The 19,430-nt window shown below is 49.2% G+C and overlaps 1 protein-coding gene across 1 annotated transcript in view; it reads left to right on the plus strand.

Annotated features, from left to right (window-relative positions):
- Positions 1-19,430, plus strand: part of LOC147091567 (uncharacterized) — a 52,872-nt gene that overhangs the window by 6,747 nt on the left and 26,695 nt on the right. The window lies entirely within an intron of this gene.

A 19,430-nucleotide genomic window follows, 5' to 3' on the forward strand; every position in this document is an offset into this window, starting at 1 on the left:
TGTGTAGTCACGGACTGTTTTACTGATACACAATATACCTGTACCCAAAGTGGTTTGTGTAGTCACGGACTGTTTTACTGATACACAATATACCTGGACCCAGAGTGGTTTGTGTAGTCATGGACTGTTTTACTGATACACAATATACTTGTACCCAGAGTGGTTTGTGTAGTCACGGACTGTTTTACTGATACACAATGTACCTGGACCCAGAGTGGTTTGTGTCGTCACGGACACATTATTATAAGAGCTTTTGAAAGCTACATCAGTCATCGGGAAAATGCTGGAATCCATTGTTAAGGAAGTGGTATCAGTCACTTAGAAAATCATAACATGATTAGGCAAAATCAACATGGTTTTATGAAAAGGAAATTGTGTTTGACAAATTTATTAGAGTTTTTTGAGGATGTAACTAGCAGGGTAGATAGAGGGGAACCAGTGGATGTAGTATATTTGGATTTCCAAAAGGCATTCGATAAGGTGCCATTTAAAAGGTTATTGCACAAGTTTAGGGCTCATGAGGTTGGGGGTAATATAGTAGCATGGATAGAGGATTGGTTAACGGACTGAAAACAGAGAGCAGGGATAAACAGATCTTTTTCAGGTTGGCAGGCAGTATCTAATGGGGTGCCGCGTGGATCAATGTTAGGGCCTCAGCTATTTACAATCTATATTAATGACCCAGATGAAGGGACCGAGTGTAATGTATCCAAGTTTGCTGATGATACAAAGCTAGGTGGGACAGTAAGCTGTGAGGTGCCTTTGGACCTTCTGACAATCACCTTAAATCTGTGTCCTCTGGTTCTCGAGCCTTTCGCCAATGGGAACAGTTTCCCTCTATCTACTCTGTCCAGACCCCCTCACGATTTTGAACACCTCCATCAAATCTCCCCTTAACCTTCTCTGCTCTAAGGAGAACAACCCCAGCTTCTCCAGTCTCTCCACCTAACTGAAGTCCCTCATCCCTGGTACCATTCTGGTCAATCTCCCCTTAACCTTCTCTGCTCTAAGGACAACAATCCCAGCTTCTCCACATAACTGAAGTCCCTCATCCCTGGTACCATTCTGGTAAATCTTTTCTGCAGCCTCTCTAAGGCCTTCACATCCTTCCTAAAGTGCGGTGCCCAGAATTGGACACAATAAGAAAGAAAGTTGGACTTGCATTTACAAGAACATATGAAATAGGAGCAGGAGTCGGCCATTCGGCCCTTCGAGCCTGCTCCGCCATTCAATGAGATCATGGCTGATCTGCCTCAACTCCATTCACCGGCCCTATCGCCATATCCCTTGATGCCCTTACTAGTCAGAAATCTATCGACTTCTGTTTTGAATATACCCAATGACTGAGCCTCCACAGCCCTCTGGGGTAGAGAATTCCAAAGATTCACCACCCTCTGTGTGAAGAAATTTCTTCTCATCTCAGTCCTGAATGGCCGACCCTTTATCCTGAGGCTGTGGCCCCTGGTTCTACATTCCCCAGCCAAGGGAAACATTCTCCCAGCATCCACCCTATCAAGCCCTGTAATAATTTTGTATGCTTCAATGAGATCCCCTCTCATTCTTCTGAATTCAAGAGAATACAGGTCTAGTTTACTCAATCTTTTCTCATACGACAGTCTCGCCATCCCAGGAATCAGTCTCGTGAACCTTCGTTGTACTGCTTCTATGGCAAGTATATCCTTCCTTAGGTAAGGAAACCAAAATTGTACACAGTACTCCAGGTGTGGTCTCACCAAGGCGCTATATAATTGGAGGCAGTGTTGGTGGTACCTCTCCAGTGCTTTGAGGTGCACTGGAGAGGTACCACCAACGCTGCCTCCGCAAGATCCTGCAAATTAATTGGCAGGATAGACGCATCAGCATCAGTGTTCTCGCTCAGGCCAACATCCCCAGCATCGAAGCTTTGACCACGTTCGATCAGCTCCGATGGGCGAGTCACACTGTCCGCATGCCCGATACGAGACTCCCAAAACAAGCGCTCTACTCGGAGCTCCGGCACGGCAAGAGAGCCCCAGGTGGGCAGAGGAAATGCTAAAAGGACACCCTCAAAGCCTCCTTGAAAAGGTGCAACATCCCCACTGACACCTGGGAATCCCTGGCCCAAGATCGCACAAAGTGGAGGAGAAGCATCCGAGAAGGCGCCGAACACCGAGTCTCTTCGCCGGGAGCAAGCGAAAGCCAAGCACAAGGAGCGCACGTCAACCCAAGCACACCACCCACCCGCCCCTTCAACCACCATCTGCCCCAGCTGTGTGGACACATCAGTCACCTAAGAACTCATTTTTAATGTGTAAGCAAGTCATCCTTGGTTCCGAGGGACTGCCTAAGAAGATATAATTGGAGTAAGACTTCTTTACTCCTGTACTCAAATCCTCTTGTAATGAAGGCCAGCATACCATTTGCCTTCTTAACCACCTTTCACGATCACCGGACGTCCCAAAGCACTTTACAGCCAATGAAGTACTTTTGAAGTGTAGTCACTGTTGTAATGTGGGAAACGCGGCAGCCAATTTGCGCACAGCAAGCTCCCACAAACAGCAATGTGCTAATGACCAGATAATCTGCTTTTTCGTCATGTTGATTGAGGGATAAATATTGGGCTCAAAACACCGGGGATAACTTCTTCGAAATAGTACCACGGGATCTTTTACGTCCACCTGAGGGGTCAGACGGGGGCCTCGGTTTTATGTCTCATCTGTAGGACGGCATCTCCGACACTGCAACGCTCCTTCATTACTGCCCCTCCGACAATGCGGCGCTCCCTCAGTACTGCCTCTCCGACAGTGAGGCACTCCCTCAGTACTGCCTCTCCGACAGTGAGGCACTCCCTCAGTACTGCCCCTCCAACAGTGCAGCACTTCCTCAGTACTGCCCCTCCGACAGTGCGGCGCTCCCTCAGCACTGCCCCTCCGACAGTGCGGCGCTCCCTCAGCACCGCACTGGAGTGTCAGCCTCACTTTATGTGCTCAAGTCCCTGGAGCGGGATTTGAACCCACAACCTTCTGACTCTGCTATCCACTGAGCCACAGCTGACACCAGACTTTTACACAGTTTCATCATAACTTCCTTGCTTTTTGCACTCTACGCCTCTCCTAAAGCAGGGGAGTTATGATGAATTGTTAAACAGTTTTTTTTGCAGAGTGACCAAGGCTGTCTGTAGGAAACAATTTTGCATTTGAAAGAAGCTTGTATTGTAAAGCTTGTGCCCCTTTGCCAGGCCCGCTGCCTGCGGCCCCTCTCCCAGATTCCAGCCCCAGCTCTGTGCTGACTGCAGCTCCTCTCCCAGATTCCAGCCCCAGCTCTGTGCTGACTGCAGCCCCTCTCCCAGATTCCAGCCCCAGCTCTGTGCTGACTGCGGCCCCTCTCCCAGATTCCAGCCCCAGCTCTGTGCTGACTGCGGCCCCTCTCCCAGATTCCAGCCCCAGCTCTGTGCTGACTGAGCTGCTCTCACCTGGGGACAGCGCGTCACAATCGGCCCCAGCGCACCTGAGCTGGAGAGGAGGCCCCGCCCCCTTGCCGCGCCGCCATTGGTTGGAGGACCCGGCCTGACCGCGTCCTATTGGTCAGAGCTCCCGTCAGTCACATGCCGGGCCGGCCTCTATCCACCTGAATGGGCCTCTTCCTGTGATGATGTCACAATCGGGCCCCAGCCTACCAGCGCCGGGGAGGGAATGTCCCGCCCCCTAGCTGTGCCACCATTGGTTGGAGGACCAGGCCGCCCAGTTCAGTCCTCCCAGCACAGCCCTCTTCCTATTGGTCAGCTCTCCCGTCAGTCAGAATCACATTGCTCCGGCTCACACCGCCACCCAGCGTGGGTCAATCTGCTCCGATCGGCGTCCGCGGAGGTCCCGCCCGCCCCGACTCTCAGGTTTGGTTTTCTCGTACTTTTACTTTATAATCTCGCTCTCCGCTCCCCCCTCACCTCGATTTAAATCGCTTCCCCAACACGTTACTTTACCCCGGCCGCTGATTCCGCCTCTTCCCCGGGCTGGGCCTTCCGTGTGCTCCCCGGAGGCCTTGTGTTTTGGTGAGGGGGCCGAATGAGCATGCGCGGCCCCGCCTCTCCACATTTAAAGGGACTCCCTCCCCCTCCACATTTAAAGGGACTCTCTCCCCCCTCCACATTTAAAGGGACACCCACCCCACTCCACATTTAAAGGGACACCCACCCCCTCACATTTAAAGGGACACCCACCCCCTTCACATTTAAAGGGACACCCACCCCCTCCACATTTAAAGGGACTCCCTCCCCCCTCCACATTTAAAGGTGTTGTGTCTGTACCTTTCAACTTAGACACAATTAGGACTCAGAACACAGAGATTCAAACATGAGGTACTTTATTCAAAAAGAAGGTTCTGGAGAGACAGAACAAAGAGAACAAAAACCCAACCAAGAGAACAAACACAAACATTTATCTGCTGTGACAGCGCCACCACAGGTGGGAGGAGAACACATAACACATAACATATTCCTCCCCTCTTATGAAATGTCCACATTATTCCTCAACAGATAAGTTACTTTCAATGCACTCACTAACCAAGGGTCGAGTTAGACTGCCTCAAACCCTGATTTTACCCTGGGGTTTATTCTGCCCCAGTCTTGTGGGTAAGTCGCTAAGCCTACAGATCCAAGCACCTTGGAGGCTGCCGCTCTCTGACAGGATACCGGCGGTCATCGCTGGCTTCCACAGCCGTAGGCATTGACACAGGCCTAGATAGAGAAGGTGCCTGTGTCAGTCGAAAATCAGGAGTGTGCACAGGTGGAACAGTCTCTTTGACTTCCTGTATTGGAGAAGAGCACTGTGACAAAGGATGCTGGTTTGCGTTATCATCCGGAAACAGTTCAGGCCAACCAGCCATTGGAGCCTCTGTGGCTAGCTCTGCTCCTAGCAACAGTTGATCAGTGTGTCTTCTCCAGACGATGTCCTCAGCAATCTCAACTGTGTAAGACACAGGGCCCGTCTGCGCGATCACCATAGCAGGAACCCATTTTGGTCCAGTGTTGTAGTTTCGAGCTAGGACGTGCTCTCCAGGATGAAACCGTCTCTCCTTGGCTCTTTTCTCTCTCCTTTCAACTTGAGCTTGTTGTTGGCGTTGGACAACCTGCTCTGCCCTTGGAGGTTTGAGTAAGTCAAAACTTGTCTGCAACTGCCTCTTCATCATGAGCGAAGCAGGGGAAGTTTTGGTTATGGCATGCAGCTCGTTCCTGTAGGACAACAGGAAGCTGTTCAGACATCGGTGAATTGAGCCCTGATCTTGCGATGCCTTCAAGGCGTGCTTCAAAGTTTGCACGAACCTTTCTGCCAGGCCGTTAGTAGAGGGATGATAGGGGGCAGACCTGATGTGTTGGACACCATTCACTTGCAGGAAGGTTGCGAACTCCTATGATACAAATTGTGGACCGTTGTCACTTACGAGTTGTTCCAGTGAGCCATAACGGCTGAACATCTCACCAAGTTTCTCAATTGTTTACTCTGCCGTGGTAGACCTCATCACAGCGACCTCCGGCCACTTGCTACGAGCGTCCACAACCACCATAAACATCTCCTCTTTGAAAGCACTGGCGAAGCCCACATGTACGCGCTGCCACACTTCATCAGGCCAATCCCAGGGGTGTTGGGTTGCCAGCTGTGGAACATTCCGGACCCTTTGACATGGGGAACATGTTTTGGCTTTCTCCTCAATATTTCCATTGAGACCTGGCCACCAGAAGTAGCTTCTTGCCATTTCCTTCATCCGATCCATCCCACTGTGGCCTGTATGAAGTTGTTGCAGTACAGGTTCCCTCAGAGGTGGCGGAATGACACGGCGTCCCCAGAAAAGACAACCTGCCTGGACGGAGAGCTCATTTCTTTTTGAAACGTAAGGTTTCAAACTAGGAGAATCTCCTGTAGCTCTCCCTCGAATGACATCGTCCATTACCTCAGACAGGACTGGATCGTTGCGGGTGTACCTTCGCACCTGAACTGCAGTGACAGGTGCTCCCTCCACTTGTCTAAAGTAGAAGATGTCTATCTGACGAGGCTCTGGGGGAGTAACAGGCAAGGGCAGCCTCGAGAGACCATCTGCATTGCCGTGCAAGTCTGATTTGCGATATTTGATGTCGTATGTGTGTCCCGACAACAGTAAAGCCCACCTTTGCATCCTGCTTGCAGCAAGAGACGGAATTCTGGTGTGGGGCCCGAAGATTGAAGTCAATGGACGGTCGTCCATCAGGAGTGTGAACCTTCTCCCAAACAGGTACTGATGAAATTTTCGAATTCCAAAAATGATTCCCAAGGCCTCGCACTCAATCTGTGCATAGTTACTCTCGGCCTTGTTCAAGGTGCATGATGCGAAGGCGATAGGTTTCTCTTCACCCGAAAAAAATCCATTTGCAAAGGAGTGCATGATACACTAAATTCGCGTTTAACGTTTTATGAGGCATTTTAAGATAATGGATACCCAGCTGAACCCTGTAGGTAAGCTTTTTCCTCAGGCCTCGAAGCCTCGGCCTCTCCTCGCCAGCCACACCTGAGCTAGGCACCGCCCGTCCCGCTGGGCCCGATTGCAAACCCGCGGCCCGCGATCGCCACTATCTTGGTAAAGGCTGGCGGGGCGGGGCGGAGCCCAGCGTAGCCATCATCGCCATCTTGGTAAAGGCTGGCGGGGCAGGACCTCGAGCTTTCACTCCCTCGGCCCGGTCCCGGGGCTCGGATCCGTTTGCGGCCGGGGACTCGGCCTTTCCCCCCTCGGCCCAGTCCCGGGGCTCGGCTCCGTTTGCGCCCGCGGGCCGGGGACTCGGCCTTTCCCCACCTCGGCCCGGTCCCGGGGCTCAGCTCCATTTGTGGCCATGGGCCGGGGACTCGGCCTTTCCCCCCCTCGGCCCGGTCCCGGGGCTCAGCTCTGTTTGCAGCTGCGCACCAGGGACTCAGCCTTTTCCCCCTCGGCCCGGTCCCAGGGCTCGGTTCAGTGTTCGGGCCTGAGGCGCTAGGGAGGGAGAGGGGTGGGGGAGGGAGGGACAGAGAGGAAAGCAGGGAGAGACAGGGGGAGGGAGAGAGAGAGGGGGAGGGAGGGAGAGAGGCAGGGAGAGGATAGAGAGAGAGGGAGAGGGAGGGAGGGAGGGGGAGAGAGGAGAGAGAGCGGGGAGGGAGGGGGAGAGAGAGAGGGGAGAGACGGGGCAGGGAGAGAGAGAGGGGAGAGAGAGGGGGAGAGAGAGAGAGAGTGGAAAGGGAGGGAAAGAGTGAGGGTGTGGGAGAGGGAGGGAGAGCTCGCCTTCCTTCCTTCCTTTGCAGGGGTCCATCGGGCCAGACCTGAGGCGCTCCTTCCCCCCCATCTCTCTCTCCAGGCCAATGCCGAACTAAATCCAGCAGTCTCTCTCTCTCTCTTCCCCCCGTCTCTCTCCTCCCCCCAGTCCTCTCTCTCTCTCTTCCCCCCATCTCTCTCTTCTCCCCCCAGTCTCTCTCTCTCTCTCTTCCCCCCAGTCTCTCTCTCTCTCTCTCTTCCCCCGTCTCTCTCTCTCCCCCTCTCTCTCTCCCCCCTCTCTGTCCTGCCCTCCCCTCTCCTCCCCCCTTCTCTCCTCCCCCCCTCTCTCCTCCCCCCTCTCTCCTTCCCCCTCTCTCTCCTTCCCCTCTCTCTCCTCCCCCCCTCTCCTGGAAGAAATCCCCCAGCTGCAAACACCGGATCTTCAGGTTATTATTCGGGGCTTGCGGCCTACACCAGTTGTTTATGAATTCTCCCCAACCATCCACCGGTCCGTTATTCCCCAGCACCTCTGATTTTTACCCGCTGCGGAATCGTTCGAACAGATTCTGTTCCTCCATCAGTCGGTCTCCAGTACCGTACTGCGCATGCTCAATGTAAGCCCCCCCCCTTTTGCGCATGCGTGCTGGGCTGCTCTAGATGCAGTATGACATGGGTACATGTTTTTTTATTCAAGTCTAGGATCAGGGCATCGCTGGATGGCCCAGCATTTATTGCCCACTCCTAGTTGGCCTTGAGAAGGTGGTGGTGAGCCGCCTTCTTGAACCACAGCAGTCCGTGTGGTGAAGGTGCTCCCACAGTGCTGTTAGGGAGTTCCAGGATTTTGACCCAGCGACGAACAAGGATCAGCGATATATTTCTAAGTCAGGATAGTGTGTGACTTGGAGGGGAACTTGGAGGTGGTGGTGTTCCCATGCGCCTGCTGCCCTTGTCCTTCTCGGTGGAAGAGGTCTCGGTTTGGGAGGTGCTGCCGAAGAAGCCTTGGCGTGTTGCTGCAGTGCATCTTGTTAATGGTAAACACTGCAGCCACGGTACGACGGTGGTGGAGGGAGTGAATGTTTAAGGTGGTGGATGGGGTGCCAATCAAGCGGGCTGCTTTGTCCTGGATGGTGTCGAGCTTCTGGAGTCTTGTTGGAGCTACACTCATTCAGGCAAATGTGAAGTTATCCACTTTGGTAGGAAAAACAGAAAGGCAGAGTATTATTTCAATGGTGATAGATTGGGAAATGTTGATGTACAGGGGGATCTGGGTGTCCTTGTACACCAGTCACTGAAAGCAAACATGCAGGTGCAGCAAGCAGTTAGGATGGCAAATGGTTTGTTGGCCTTCATTGCAAGAGGATTTGAGTACAGGAGCAAGAATGTCTTACTACAGTTGTACAGGGCCTTGGTGAGCCCACACCTGGAGTACTGTGTGCAGTTTTGGTCTCCTTACTTAAGAAAGGATATACTTGCCTTAGAGGGAGTGCAGCGAGGGTTCACCAGACTGATTCCTGGGATGGCAGGACTGTCGTATGAGGAGAGATTGGACCGACTAGGCCTGTATTCACTAGAGTTTAGAAGAATGGGAGGGGATCTCATTGGAATGTATAAAATTCTGACAGGGCTAAACAGACTGGATGCAGGAGGATGTTTCCCCTGGCTGAGGGTCTAGAACGAGGGGTCACAGTCTCAGGGTACAGGGTAGAACATTTACGACTGAGATGAGGAGAAATTTCTTCACTCAGAGGGTGGGGAACCTGTGGAATTCTCTACCACAGAAGGCTGTGGAGGCCAAGTCACTGAATATATTTAAGAAGGAGATAGATAGATTTCTAGACACAAAAGGCATCAAGGGGTATGGGGAGAGAACAGGAATATGGTATTGAGATAGAGGATCAGCCTTGATCATATTGAATGGTGGAGCAGGCTCGAAGGGCCGAATGGCCTACTCCTGCTCCTATTTTTCTATGTTTCTATGATATGGGCTTGGCTATATGGAGCACAAGATCAAAATCTCCAGATGAGACCAGAATAGGGACTGTGGGAAGCTGTGAAGAGGACTGTAAGTGACTTCAGTGTGAATACACAGGTTAGTGAATGGGGCATGTAGATGTCAATGAAATTTAACGCAGTGAATTATAAGGTGATGCATTTTGGCTGGAAGAAAAAAGTAGGAAATCTACATTAAATGGTAAAACTTTTAAAGGTATAGAGGAGCAGAGGGACTTTGGGGTGTAAGATTCTAGCTAATGCCTTGTCTTATTAATTAGCAGAATTGAGAGTCTCATGTCACCAACTTTAATACCTTATTCGGAAATATAAGGTCAGCAGATCCTCTGTCCTCTACCGTACCTTATATTGATCCTCTATCAGAGTAAACATGCAAGCCCTGCATGTCCACAGTAACTTACAAACATAGAAACATAGAAGATAGGAGCAGGAGTAGGCCATTCAGCCCCTCGAGCCTGCTCCGCCATTCAATCCAAACTCAGTACCCTGCCCCTGCCTTCTCCCCATATCCCTTGATCCCTTTAGCATTAAGAAATATATCTAACTCCTTCTTGAATATATATAATGAATTGGCCTCTACTGCCTTCTGTGGTAGAGAATTCCACAGGTTCACCACTCTCTGGGTGAAGAAATTCCTCCTCATCTCGGTCCTAAATGGCTTACCCCTTATCCTTAGACTGTGACCCCTGGTTGTGGATTCCTCGGCCATCGGGAACATCCTTCCTGCATCTAGTCTGTCTAGTCCTGTTAGAATTTTACAAGTTTCAATGAGATCCCCTCTCATTCTTCTAAACTCCAGTGAGTATAAGCCCAATCGACCCAATCTCTCCTCATACATCATTCCTGCCATCCCAGGTATCAGTTTGGTGAATCTTCACTGCACTCCCTCCATGGCAAGAACTTCCTTCCTCAGATAAGGTGACCAAAACTGCACATAATACTCAAGGTGTGGTCTCAACAAGGCCCTGTACAACTGCAGCAAGACATCCTTGTTCCTGTATTCGAACCCTCTCGCTATGAAGGCCAACATACCATTTGCCTTCTTAACCGCCTGCTGCACCTGCATGCTTACCTTCAGCGACTGGTGCACAAGGACACCCAGGTCTCATTGCACTTCCCCTTCTCCCAATCTATTGCCATTCAGATAATAATCTGCCTTCCTGTTTTTGCCACCAAAGTGGATAACCTCGTATTTATCCACATTATACTGCATCTGCCATGCTTCTGCCCAATCACCCAACCTGTCCAAATCATACTGGAGTTATTCGGCATCCTCCTCACAGCACACATGCCCACCCAGCTTTGTGTCATCTGCAAACTAGGAGATATTACATCTAGTTCCCTCATCTAGATCATTTATATATATTGTGGATAGCTGGGCTCCTAGGACCGATCCCTGTGGTACCCCACTAGTCACTGCCTGCCACTCGGAAAAAGAGCCATTTATTCCAACTCTTTGCTTCCTGTCTGCCAACCAGTTCTCTATCCAAGTCAGTACCTTACCCCCAATCCCATGTGCCATAACTTTACACGCTAATCTCTTATGCAGGACCTTATCGAAAGCCTTCTGAAAGTCCAATACACCACATCCACTGGTTCTTCCTTATCTATTCTACCAGTTACATCCTAAAAAAATTCCAGTAGATTAGTCAAGCACGATTTACCTTTTGTAAATCCATGTTGACTTTGTCCAATCCTGTCACTGTTTTCCAAGTGCTCTGCTATTATATCTTTTATAATGGACTCTAGCATTTTCCCCACTACCGATGTCAGGCTTACCGGTCTATAATTCCCCATTTCCTCTCTACCACCTTTTTTGAATAGTGGGGTAACATTAGCTACCCTCCAATCCATGGGAACTGTTCCAGATTCTATCAAATTTTGGAAGATGACCAGCAATGCATCTGTTATTTCTAGGTCCACTTCCTTAAGTACCCTAGGATGTAGATTATCAGGCCCTGGGGATTTATCGGCCTTCAATCCTGTCAATTTCCCTAACACCATTTCCCTACAAATGCTGATTTCTTTCTGTTCCTCCATCTCATTAGACTCTATGTTCCCTGACATCTCTGGGAGTTTATTTGTGTTCTCCTTTGTGAAGACAACCAAAGTATGTATTTAATTGGTCTGCCATTTCTTTGTTCCCCATTATAAATTCCCCTGATTCTGACTGCAAGGGACCTACGCTTGACTTCAACAATCTTTTTCTCTTCACATATCTATAAAAGCTTTTACAGTCAGTTTTTATGTTCTTTGCAAGCTTACTCTCATACTCTATTTTCCCCCTCTTAATTAATCCCTTTGTCCTCCTTTGCTGCATCCTAAACTGCTCCCAATCCTCAGGTTTACTGATTTTTCTGGCCAATTTGTATGTCCTCTGCTTGGATCCTATGCTAGCCCTAATTTCCCTTGTTAGCCATGGTTGAGTCACCTTTTTTGCTTTATTTTTATGCCAAACAGGGATGAACAAATTCTGTAGTTCATCCATGTGATCTTTGAATGTTTGCCATTGCCTATCGTCAACCCTTTGAGTAACGCTTTGAGTAACATTCCCCAATCAATCCTACCCAACTCACGCCTCATACCATCGTAGTTTCCTTTATTTAAATTCTGGACCCTAGTCTTTGAGTCAAATACTTCACTCTCCATCTTAATGAAGAATTCTATCATATTATGTTCGCTCTGACCCAAGGGGCCTCGCACAACAAGATTGCTAATTAATCCTTTCTCATTACATAATACCCAGTCTAAGATGGCATGATCTCTAGTTGATTCCTCGACATATTGGTCCAGGAAACCATCCCGGAATTCCTCCTCCACAGTATTGTTACTAATTTGGTTAGCCCAATCTATATGTAGATTAAAGTCACCCATGATAACTGCTGTGCCTTATTGCACGCGTCTGTAATTTCCCATTTAATGCCATCCCCAACATCTGCATTACTTCTTTGGAGGTCTGTATACCACTCCCACTAACATTACACGAGGTCAGCCCGCTGGCTGGAACCTCAGGTACCCTGAGCTTGATCTCCAGTCCCGACTGCCCCCTTACATCAGTATCCCCTCACTTTTATACCCTGCAGTGATCCATCTCTGGCACCTGACTCTTCTTTGTCTTCTCTGCTGGGTTTTGGCAGGAAGCGAGGAAAAGACAGCTGGAAGTTCACTAATCTGTGATTTACAAGGACACATTCCCTGGTTCCCAACAGTTACTTTTCTTCAGTAATGTTCTCATCATCCCTAAACTACCATGCCTGCTGTTAATTTTGTTATTTCTTATAGTTTCACAATTATACATATGAACAGCACACATTATAATTTAATCTATTCTACGACTCACTCTGCTTTAAGCTTATATTGAGTTTAATAACAGACAAAACCTGTTTTTCCCCTGATCTGATTACAGATTCCAATCAGTCGATTCAGTGAATGGAATGTCTTTTCAGTGTTGCCATAGCGACCTGTCTGCAGTGAAACACCTGTTTGAGTTTCTAACTCAGACTAAACTTCTCTTTCCCATAATGCATATTACATAAGACATTTGATGTCAATGAATTTTAGCCTTATGTTAATATTTCTAAAACCTACAAGAATGAAGACTTGCATTTATATAGCACCTTTCACCACCTCAGGACATCGCAATGTTCTTCATAGCCAATGAAGTACTTTGGAAGTGTAGTCACTGAGAGTGTGTATTGTAGGAAACAAGCGGCTCAGATACACAAACCTTTAAGAGTGGGAGGACAAGTTACAGCTCACAGTATTAAAGGGAGTGGGGCAGCGTGGATAGGAAGTTTTGTAAAGGACAGAGAATAGTGGTTAATGGATGTTCAGACTGGAGGGATGTAAACAGTGGTGTCCCCCAGGGTCAGTGTTGGGACCATTGCTCTTAATATAGACAAATGATCTGGGCTTGGGTTTATGGAGCACAAGATCAAAATATCTAGCTGAGACTACAATAGGGAGTGTGGGGAACTGTGAAGAGTGATTTCAATGTGATATACATGGGCTAGTAGATTGAACAGGTAGAGGTCAGATGAAATTTAGTGTAGAGATATGTGAAGTGATACATTTTGGGAGGAAAAATGAGGGGAAATGTACATTTTAAGTTGAAACATACAAGATTTTGAGGGGTATTGACAGGGTAGATGCTGAGAGGTTGTTTCCCCTGGCTGGAGTGTGTAGAACTAAGGGGCATAATCTCAGGATAAGGGGTCGGCCATTTAAGACTGAGATAAGGAGGAATTTCTTCACTCAGAGGGTTGTGAATCTTTGGAATTCTCTGCCCCAGAAGGCTGTGAATGCTGAGTCTTTGAGTGTATTCAAGGCTGAGATAGATAGATATTTGGACTCTAGGGAAATCAAGGGATATGGGGATCGGGTGGGAATGTGGAGTTGAGGTCAATTATCAGTCATGAACTTACTGAATGGCGGAGCAGGCTCGAGGGTCCGTGTGACGTACTCCTGCTCCTAATTCTTATGTTCTTATGTAAAACTTTAAAAGGAGTAGAGGAGCAGAGTGATTTAAGAGTTCAGGTACAGTGGTGTTCCACAGGAATCGGTGCTGGGATCACTGTTGTTCATAAACGATTTGGATTCGGGAATCAGAAGAACAATTTCAAAGTTTGTCGATAACACCAAAAAAGGTAGAGTAAATACTGAGGAAGACAAAATGCAAGAAGCCATTAATAAATTTCAGCATGGGGGTGTAATTGGCAAATGAATTTCACGAAAGATCAGTGTGAGGTGGTGTGTTAATGAATTTCACTATAGATCAGTGTGAGGTGGTGTGTTAATGAATTTCACTATAGATCAGTGTGAGGTGGTGTGTTAATGAATTTCACTATAGATCAGTGTGAGGTGGAGTGTTAATGAATTTCACTATAGATCAGTGTGAGGTGGTGTGTTAATGAATTTCACTGTAGATCCGTATGAGGTGGTGTGTTAATGAATTTCACTATAGATCAGTGTGAGGTGGTGTGTTAATGAATTTGACTATAGATCAGTGTGAGGTGGTGTTAATGAATTTCACTGTAGATCCGTATGAGGTGGTGTGTTAATGAATTACACTATAGATCAGTGTGAGGTGGTGTGCTAATGAATGTCCCTATAGATCAGTGTGAGGTGGTGTATTAATGAATTTCACTATAGATCAGTGTGAGGTGGTGTGTTAATGAATTTCACTGTAGATCAGTGTGAGATGGTGTATTAATGAATTTTACTATTGATCAGTGTGAGGTGGTGTGTTAATGAATTTCACTGTAGATCAGTGTGAGGTGGTGTGTTAATGAATTTCACTGTAGATCTGTATGAGGTGGTGTTTTAATGAATTTCACTATAGATCAGTGTGAGGTGGTGTGTTAATGAATTTCACTTTAGATCAGTGTGAGGTGGTGTGTTAATGAATTTCACTATAGATCAGTGTGAGGTGGTGTGTTAATGAATTTCACTATAGATCAGTGTGAGGTGGTGTGTTAATGAATTTCACTGTAGATCCGTATGAGGTGGTGTGGCAAAGCCACCAACGGACTCCTGTACAAATGTATAACTGTCTTTAACAGAGTGGTACAGCACCTATGTTTGTTTACTGTATGTTAATAGCCTTTCTGGTTAAGTCCCAGAATCAGAGCGATGACGTCATCATGTTGGTCACGTGTTGCCCCGAATGGCGGGAAACGTGATGACATCATGACATCAGAGAGTGGGAGGTTCCCAATTCAGACCTCGTGAAACCAGCACCTGAAAAGACCTGTTGATTGTTTCTCCAGCATGCTCTTCTTTGTTCTCTAGTTTTAATTAAACTTTGTTTTATTATCGGACTGACTCGACCTCAGTACTTTAGTTGGGGATCTGTCAATTCCTACATTGGTGACCCCGAAGCTTCGCGGATGATTTTTGCGGAGAACGTGCAGAACAAAACGATGGATGTGAATGCAGCGACCTTGAAGCTCCCTCAATTTTGGGAACAACAGGCGGCCTCCTGGTTCGTCCAAGTGGAGGCTCAGTTCCAGCCTTGGAACATCATGCTGGAACAGACCCGTTATCTTTACGTGGTCTCCACACTGGACAGCTTGACGGCTTCCCGAATCATCAGTCTGCTGGAGACCCTGCCCGTGTATAACAAATATGATACACTTAAGGCATGACTTATGCAGGTATTCGGCCTCACGAAAGCGGAGCGCGTGCGACGTTTGCTCACACTCCCCGGGTTAGGTGACGCTAAGCCGTCTGAGTTGGTGAGCCAAATGCTCACACTCCTTGGGTCTGAGCCGCAGTGTTTTCTGTTTCGGGAACTGTTCCTGAGCCAGCTCCCCTAGCAGGTGCAAGCAGCCCTCGCCAGGTCGGAAGCTACGGACGGTGTCGCGCTCGCGGCCGAAGCCGACACCATTTATGCGGTGATGCAGCAGTACTGTGCCACCTCGAAGCATCCCGCCCCAAAGAACCCCGCCTCGGCGCCTCCACTGACCGGCCTCTGCTACTACCACGCCCGTTTAGGTCCAAAAGACAGATGCTGCCAACCCCCATGTAGTTTCGTGCCAACTGCACCGAGAAAGCAGCAACACCGATTGCGAGAATGGAAGAACGACCCCGAGGTCGGTTTCGCGTCTATGATGGCAGATGGCGATTCCGGGAGATTGTTGTATATCACCGACTCCATTTCGGGCCGGCGGTTCTTGTGCGACACGGGCGCTCAGTGCAGCATCCTCCCCGCTTCGCTCCTTGACGTCAGGTCAGGGAGGCGCGGTTCTCCACTCCATGCCGCCAATGGCAGTGCTATTCGTACGTTCGGGAAGCAGCGGATCCAGGTGTGTTTCGGCAGGCAACTTTTCCACTGGGAGTTTATAACCTCCAAAATAGCACAGGCAATCCTCGGCACTGATTTCTTCTGTACCAATGGCCTATTGGTTGATTTACGTAATCATCGTCTGATTCACGCCGCCATGTTTGCCTCCATCCCCTGTTTTCGGGGCTCAGGCGCACCCCACGTGGGTTCCTGCACCGAGCCGGCGCCCGACGACTTCACCCGCCTGCTCGGGGAATTTCCGGACCTCACTCGACCCACCTTCTCGGTGACGATCGCTAAACATGGTGTTGAACACCACATCGCAACGACCGGCCCCCCAGTTTACACCCAGGCTCGTCGACTGGAGGCCAGTAAACTCGAGGCCACGAAGGCGGATTTCGCCACCATGGAATGACTGGGAATCGTTCGCCAGTCGGATAGTCCCTGGTCGTCGCCACGACACATCGTACCTAAGCCCAGCGGTGGTTGGCGGCCCTGCGGTGATTATCGACGCCCCTGCGGTGATTATCGACGCCTCAATGAGGTCACGACTCCGGACCGGTACCCGATACCGTACATCCAAGATTTCTCCGCTCATTTAGCAGGCAATTTGTTCTTTTCCAAGATCGACCTCGTCCGGGGGTACCATCAAGTGCCCGTCCACCCCCAGGACGTCCAGAAGACGGCGGTCATTACCCCTTTTGGACTTTTTAAATTCCTCCGAATGCCTTTCAGACTCAAAAATGCGGCGCAGGCGTTCCAGTGCCTTATGGATTCAGTGCTGCGGGATCTCAAGTTCCTCTTTGTGTATCTCAATGACATCCTGGTTGCCAGTGCTTTGAAAGAGGAACAACTACAACACCTGCGCCTCCTTTTTCGCCGCCTCCATCAGCATGGCCTTATAATTAACCCGAACAAATGTCAATTCGGACTGCGGCAGATCGACTTTTTGGGCCACCGCATCACTGCGGCAGGGACACTGCCGCTCTGGTCGAAGGTGGCGGCCATCGCTGCTATCCCATGCCCGCAATCCATTAAAGCGCTCCAGGAATTCCTCGGAATGGTAAACTTTTACCATCGGTTTGTCCCCCGAGCCGTGCAGTTAATGCGGCTGCTCTACGAGGCACTCACAGGGAAGCCAGGGAAGGAACCTGTGGTTTGGACGCCGGAGATGGATTGTGCTTTTGTGGGCACAAAGGAGGCCTTCGCCAACGCAACGATGTTGGCGCACCCGCTGCCTGGCGCCACCATCGCGCTCATGATGGAGGCTTTGGACTATGCTGTCGGCGCCGTGCAGGAGCAATGGGTCAACAGGACATGGCAACCACTGGTGTTTTTTAGTCACCAATTGCGTCATAACAAGCGTAGCTACAGCACGTTCGACAGGGAGCTGCTGGCATTGTTTCTGGCCATCCGCCATTTTCGCTTTCTATTGGAAGGACGCCAATTCACCACATTTGTGGATCACAAGCCCCTGACGTTTGCCATGGCCAAGACGAGTGAGCTGTGGTCGGCTCAGAAGCAACAACAGCTCACCTTTATTTCCGAGTTTACCACCGACATCCGGCACATGGCCGGCAAGGACAACGTGGTCGTCGATTGCCTCTCGCGTGCGACCGTCCAGCTGGGACTCGATTATTCACTCATGGCTGCTGACCAAGCGGCTGATCCGGAAACGCAGGCTTTCCGCTCTGACCCGTCCTGCCTGCAGCCAGCGGACATACTTTTCCACTCAGCTGGCACCTCCTTGCTCTGCGACGTCTCCTTGGGGGACCCGCGCCCGATCATTCCGCTGTCCTGGTGCAGGAACGTGTTCGATGCCATTCATGGGCTTGCGCACCCGCGTGTGTGGGCTAAATTCGTTTTCGTCCGGCATGACGCCCACCGTAGTCCTCTCATGCCTCCATATACCGGCCCTTTCCAGGTACTGTGGGCGGGCGCTAAGAGTTTTTTAGTGGACGTTGGGGGCAAGCCTGACCACATTTCCATGGACCACCTCAAGGCCGCACACCTGGACCTCGAGCAACCGGTCGAAGCTGCGCAGTCTCCACGTCGTGGGCGGCCGCCCGTGACCGCCATGCCTGAACCGACTGTTCCGCAGACCAGCTCATCGCCTGCACAACCCATTCCTCTCCGGGAATATCGGAGTCATTCGGACAGGCTTGTCTGACCTCCTCTGCGATTGACTTTTGAGGTTAAAGACACTTCTGGGGGGGTGCATGTGGCAAAGCCACCAACGGACTCCTGTACAAATGTATAACTGTCTTTAACAGAGTGCTTCAGCACCTATGTTTGTTTACTGTATGTAAATAGCCTTTCTGGTTAAGTCCCAGAATCAGCGCGATGACGTCATCATGTTGGTCACGTGATGCCCCGAACGCCGGGAAACGTGATGACATCATGACATCAGAGAGTGGGAGGTTCCCAATTCAGACCTCGTGAAACCAGCACCTGAAAAGACCTGTTGATTGTTTCTCCTGCATGCTTTTGTTTGTTCTCCAGTTTTAATTAAACTTCGTTTTATTATTGGACTGACTCGACCTCAGTACTTTAGTTGGGGAACTGTCGATTCCAATAGTGGTGTGTTAATGAATTACACTATAGATCAGTGTGAGGTGGTGTGCTAATGAATGTCCCTATAGATCAGTGTGAGGTGGTGTATTAATGAATTTCACTATAGATCAGTGTGAGGTGGTGTGTTAATGAATTTCACTGTAGATCAGTGTGAGATGGTGTATTAATGAATTTTACTATAGATCAGTGTGAGGTGGTGTGTTAATGAATTTCACTGTAGATCAGTGTGAGGTGGTGTGTTAATGAATTTCACTATAGATCAGTGTGCGGTGGTATGTTAATGAATTTCACTATAGATCAGTGTGAGGTGGTGTGTTAATGAATATCACTATAGATCAGTGTGAGGTGGTGTGTTAATGAATTTCACTGTACATCAGTTTGAGGTTGTGTGTTAATGAATTTCACTATAGATCAGTGTGAGGTGGTGTGTTAATGAATTTCACTATAGATCAGTGTGAGGTGGTGTTTAATGAATTTCACTATAGGTCAGTGTGAGGTGGTGTGTCAATGAATTTCACTATAGATCAGTGTGAGGGGGTGTGTTAATGAATTTCACTATAGATCAGTGTGAGGGGGTGTATTAATGAATTTCACTATAGATCAGTGTGAGGTGGTGTGTTAATGAATTTCACTATAGATCAGTGTGAGGTGGTGTGTTAATGAATTTCACTGTAGATCAGTGTGAGGTGGTGTGTTTTGGTGGGAAGAATATAGAGGCCACTACTTGGACAAGGGGGTGAAATTGGGTTGCTTTTTGCCTCCTGTGATATTCAGCGGGAGGCTAGCCGCGGCGGAAGCCGGTTGCGCCCCATGGCACCGCACCACCGGCAATGATGTC

The sequence above is a fragment of the Somniosus microcephalus genome, unplaced genomic scaffold, assembly GCF_052327205.1.
Source record: "Somniosus microcephalus isolate GS21.2 unplaced genomic scaffold, FLI_Smic_1.0 unresolved_chr3, whole genome shotgun sequence".
Taxonomy (NCBI): Eukaryota; Metazoa; Chordata; class Chondrichthyes; order Squaliformes; family Somniosidae; genus Somniosus; species Somniosus microcephalus.